This window comes from Tachypleus tridentatus, chromosome 8 (genome assembly GCF_004210375.1).
Source record: "Tachypleus tridentatus isolate NWPU-2018 chromosome 8, ASM421037v1, whole genome shotgun sequence".
Classification (NCBI taxonomy): Eukaryota; Metazoa; Arthropoda; class Merostomata; order Xiphosura; family Limulidae; genus Tachypleus; species Tachypleus tridentatus.
In genome coordinates, this window is record NC_134832.1 from 55,259,767 (window position 1) to 55,266,107 (window position 6,341).

Below are 6,341 nucleotides of genomic sequence, written 5' to 3' on the forward strand. Positions count from 1 at the left end.
TTTACATGACATGAAATAACCAGCGTTGTATTTGCAATGTAATGCAATTTAATTACTTTACACATCACTAACTTTACCTTTCAACTTGACTAAGACTATTACGTAGACAAGATTACTACGTTACTCGAAGCTCATTGGTTGCACGTAAAAAAAAAATCACGTTTTAAAATTATTTTGTCTCCAACTGAATCAGTGGAATTTGTTCATTTCCTATGTAGATTAATGAGAAGATGAATAGCGTGCGACCACGTGCATCTATTCGAATAAAAGAAGACAAAACTACTTTTGTCTCGCAGAGTTTTCTTTATCTTGTCTGACGTTTATTATTGAGAAACTAAAGTTTTAATTCTGCGTTGTGTGTTTAGTGGCATCCAACATGTTAATTATAAAGCAAATGAAAACACTGTCAGATGTTTCTTTTTTTTTTTGTAATTAAACACAAAGCTACAAAATGGGCTCCCTGTACTAATAGTTTGGCATATCTAGAGCGCTCGACTCCTAAGTTGAGGTAGCTGGTTCGAATCACCGTCCCACCAAACACGCTAGCCCTTTCAGCCGTTGGGACGTTATAATGTGAAGATCAGACCCAGTATTCATTGGTAAAAGAGTAGTCCAAGAGTTGGCGGTTGGTGATAATGACTAGCTGCCTTCCCTCTAGTCTTTCACTGCAAGAATAGGGATGGCTAGCGCAGATAGCCCTCGTGTAGCTTTGAGCAAAAGATAAAACACACAAAATTCATGATTACTACTGAATCATTCGTCTGCTCTCTAGTAAAATTCAGCAAAATAATGACCAGAATATTAAAAATAACAAGTTATAACAACAAAGCTGCGTGATCAGTATACAATAAAAGTGAAAGAAAGAACGCTTTGTCTCTCGAAACGCCAGACACACATTACCGCGACTTTTATTGCACTTATGTAATCAGATCACGAGGAATTCTGTATGAATAAGCTAAGTCAAATTGATATTTCGTTACTGTTGTGTTATACGCAAGAAATAATACACGAATAACAGGAACAAATTGGAAATTATAACCAGAAAACAACACAAGTGTTGTCTCAGCGGTCAGTCCAGTTATTTCTGTGGCTCTGGTATGGCCTTCCCTAATTTTGTATTACTCAAGCCACATGCCACCACATGGGCTTTAAATCGAGCATCACAAATGATTAAAAAATTTTATAACTCGTCTACAGCTAAAAATGCGAGACCCGTTCAAGGGGACAGGTATAACCGGCCGCCGCCAGACAATAACACACATTCGACCAATAGCAAAGACAAAACTAAAAACCCAATAACTTGTGCCTTTTCTTCCTGGTAACGGTTAATACGCGGTTCGGTTGACCTGATTATCAACCTTTGAAAGTTATAATCTAACATCGAAATCAGTTTTATTTTTAAAGATAGATACGTTTGACACCCGCTGATTAATATTTCATCTAAAACCGTTTCCATATCTACAGACGAGTTCCTTTTGTAAAGACACGACTTATTTTCAATACTATTGAAACCGGTTGCTTTTTCTACTGCTAGTCACGATATCTATTGGATAACTCTAATGAACTACTTGTGAATTTTACCATATTCGTGATTAACGCATTCTGAGTTTATCATGTTAGGTATGGTTCAGAATTTTCGAACCAAATTACTGAAAGAGTTATCTGTACGTAACCGACCCTAATTTTGAGCTGATATACGAGAAAATGAACTTAGCTAGTCAACAACACCCGCCACAGACACTTGATAAATTCTATCACCATGTTGAAAGGAAATCAGTATATAAACTAAACACGCTGATATATGGTCCATCGGGTATAGCTTGATTTAGGAGGTTACAGTTTCAGGTCATCCTGAAACAGTATAAACATTAAAGCTCACTGTTTTAGGATATTCTGACTCCCATGTAAACATTAAAGGTTATTGTTTTAGGATATTATGACTCCCATGTAAACATTAAAAGTTATTGTTTTAGGATATTCTGACTCCCATGTAAACATTAAAGGTTACTGTTTTATTATATTCTGACTCCCATGTAAACATTAAAGGTTACTGTTTTATTATATTCTGACTCCCATGTAAACATCAAAGGTTACTGTTTTAGGATATTCTGACTCTCATGTAAACATTAAAGGTTACTGTTTTATTATATTCTGACTCCCATGTAAACATTAAAGGTTACTGTTTTATTATATTCTGACTCCCATGTAAACATTAAAGGTTACTGTTTTAGGATATTCTGACTCCCATGTACACATTAAAGGTTACTGTTTTAGGATATTCTGACTCCCATGTAAACATTAAAAGTTATTGTTTTAGGATATTCTGACTCCCATGTAAACATTAAAGGTTACTGTTTTATTATATTCTGACTCCCCATGTAAACATTAAAGGTTACTGTTTTATTATATTCTGACTCTCATGTAAACATTAAAGGTTACTGTTTTAGGATATTCTGACTCACATGTAAACATTAAAGGTTACTGTTTTAAGATATTCTGACTCCCATGTAAACATTAAAGGTTACTGTTTTAATATATTCTGACTCCCATGTAAACATTAAAGGTTACTGTTTTAGGATATTCTGACTCCCATGTAAACATTAAAGGTTACTGTTTTAGGATATTCTGACTCCCATGTAAACATTAAAAGTTATTGTTTTAGGATATTCTGACTCCCATGTAAACATTAAAGGTTACTGTTTTAGGATATTCTGACTCCCATGTAAACATTAAAGGTTATTGTTTTAGGATATTATGACTCCCATTTAAACATTAAAGGTTACTGTTTTATTATATTCTGACTCCCATGTAAACATTAAAGGTTACTGTTTTATTATATTCTGACTCATGTAAATATCAAAGGTTACTGTTTTAGGATATTCTGACTCCCATGTAAACATTAAAGGTTATTGTTTTATTATATTCTGACTCCCATGTAAACATTAAAGGTTACTGTTTTATTATATTCTGACTCCCATGTAAACATTAAAGGTTACTGTTTTATTATATTCTGACTCCCATGTAAACATTAAAGGTTACTGTTTTAGGATATTCTGACTCCCATGTACACATTAAAGGTTACTGTTTTAGGATATTCTGACTCCCATGTAAACATTAAAAGTTATTGTTTTAGGATATTCTGACTCCCATGTAAACATTAAAGGTTACTGTTTTATTATATTCTGACTCCCATGTAAACATTAAAGGTTACTGTTTTATTATATTCTGACTCCCATGTAAACATTAAAGGTTACTGTTTTAGGATATTCTGACTCCCATGTAAACATTAAAGGTTATTGTTTTAGGATATTCTGACTCCCATGTAAACATTAAAGGTTACTGTTTTAGGATATTCTGACTCCCATGTAAACATTAAAAGTTATTGTTTTAGGATATTCTGACTCCCATGTAAACATTAAAGGTTACTGTTTTAGGATATTCTGACTCCCATGTAAACATTAAAGGTTACTGTTTTAGGATATTCTGACTCCCATGTAAACATTAAAGGTTACTGTTTTATTATATTCTGACTCCCATGTAAACATTAAAGGTTACTGTTTTATTATATTCTGACTCCTCATGTAAACATTAAAGGTTACTGTTTTAGGATATTCTGACTCCCATGTAAACATTAAAGGTTACTGTTTTATTATATTCTGACTCCCATGTAAACATTAAAGGTTACTGTTTTAGGATATTCTGACTCCCATGTAAACATTAAAGGTTACTGTTTTATTATATTCTGACTCCCATGTAAACATTAAAGGTTACTGTTTTATTATATTCTGACTCCCATGTAAACATTAAAGGTTACTGTTTTAGGATATTCTGACTCCCATGTAAACATTAAAGGTTACTGTTTTAGGATATTCTGACTCCCATGTAAACATTAAAAAGGTTATGTAAACACATTAAAGGTTATTGTTTTAGGATATTCTGACTCCCATGTAAACATTAAAGGTTACTGTTTTATTATATTCTGACTCCCATGTAAACATTAAAGGTTACTGTTTTATTATATTCTGACTCCCATGTAAACATTAAAGGTTACTGTTTTAGGATATTCTGTGTAAACATTCAAAGGTTACTGTTTTATATATTCTGACTCCCATGTAAACATTAAAGGTTACTGTTTTAGGATATTCTGACTCCCATGTAAACATTAAAAGTTATTGTTTTAGGATATTCTGACTCCCATGTAAACATTAAAGGTTACTGTTTTAGGATATTCTGACTCCCATGTAAACATTAAAAGTTACTGTTATTCTGTTAAACATTAAAGGATATTCTGACTCCCATGTAAACATGTAAAGGTTACTGTTTTATTATATTCTGGTTACTGTTTTAGGATATTCTGACTCCCATGTAAACATTAAAGGTTACTGTTTTAGGATATTCTGACTCCCATGTAAACATTAAAGGTTACTGTTTTATTATATTCTGACTCTCATGTAAACATTAAAGGTTACTGTTTTAGAATATTCTGACATGTACACATTAAAGGTTACTGTTTTAGGATATTCTGACTCCCATGTAAATTAAAAGTTATTGTTTTAGGATATTCTGACTCCCATGTAAACATTAAAGGTTACTGTTTTAGGATATTCTGACTCCCATGTAAACATTAAAGGTTGTTTTAGGATATTATGACTCCCATGTAAACATTAAAGGTTACTGTTTTATTATATTCTGACTCCCATGTAAACATTAAAGGTTACTGTTTTATTATATTCTGACTCTCATGTAAAATATCAAAAGGTTACTGTTTTTAGGATATTGTTGTTATTTCTGACTCCATGTAAACATTAAAAAGTTATTGTTTTAGGATATTCTGACTCCCATGTAAAACATTAAAGGTTACTGTTTTATTATATTCTGACTCCCATGTAAACTTATTAAGGGTTACTGTTTTATTATATTCTGACTCCCGCATGTAAACATTAAAGGTTACTGTTTTAGGATATTCTGACTCCCATGTACACATTAAAGTTACTGTTTTATGTATTCTGACTCCCATGTAAACATTAAAGGTTTGTTTTAGGATATTCTGACTGTAAACATTAAAGTTTTGTTTTATTTATTCTGACTCCCATGTTACATGTTACTGTTTTATATTCTGACTCTCATGTAAACATTAAAGGTTACTTTATTTAGGATATTCTCCCATGTAAACATTACGTTTACTGTTTTTTTATTATATTCTGACTCCCATGTACATTAAAGGTTACTGTTTTAGGATAGGTTCTGACTCCCATGTACACATTAAAGGTTACTGTTTTAGGATATTCTGACTCCCATGTAAACATTAAAAGTTTGTGTTTTGGGATATTCTGACTCCATGTAAACATTAAAGGTTACTGTTTTAGGATATTCTGACTCCCATGTAAACATTAAAGGTTACTGTTTTATTATATTCTGACTTTCATGTAAACATTAAAGGTTACTTTGTTGTATTATATTCTTGACTCCCATGTAAACATTAACTGTTTTCACTGTTTTATTATATTCTGACTCTCATGTAAACATCAAAGGTTACTGTTTTAGGATATTCTGACTCCCATGTAAAAACATTAAAGGTTACTGTTTTATTATATTCTGACTCATGTAAACATTAAAGGTTACTGTTTTATTATATTCTGACTCTCATGTAAACATTAAAGGTTACTGTTTTAGGATATTCTGACTCCCATGTAAACATTTAAAGGTTACTGTTTTAGGATATTCTGACTCCCATGTAAACATTAAAGGTTACTGTTTTAGATATTCTGACTCCATACAAACATTAAAGGTTATTGTTTTAGGATATTCTGACTCCCATGTAAACATTAAAGGTTACTGTTTTATTATATTCTGACTCCCATGTAAACATTAAAGGTTACTGTTTTTATTGATATTCTGACTCCCATGTAAACATCAAAGGTTACTGTTTTAGGATATTCTGACCCTGCTGCAAAACATTATTAGGTTACTGTTTTAGGATATTATGACTCCTCATTTAAACATTAAAGGTTACTGTTTTATTATATTCTGACTCCCATATAAACAAGGTTACTGTTTTATTATATATCTGACTCTCATGTAAATATCAAGGTTACTGTTTTAGGATATTCTGACTCCCATGTAAACATCAAAGGTTACTGTTTTATTATATTCTGACTCCTATGTAAACATTAAAGGTTACTGCTTTATTATATTCTGACTCCATGTAAACATTAAAAGTTACTGTTTTATTATATATTCTGACTCTCATGTAAACATTAAAGGTTACTGTTTTTGAGATATTCTGACTCCCATGTAAACGAAGGTTACTGTTTTTTTAGGATATTCTGACTCCATGTAAA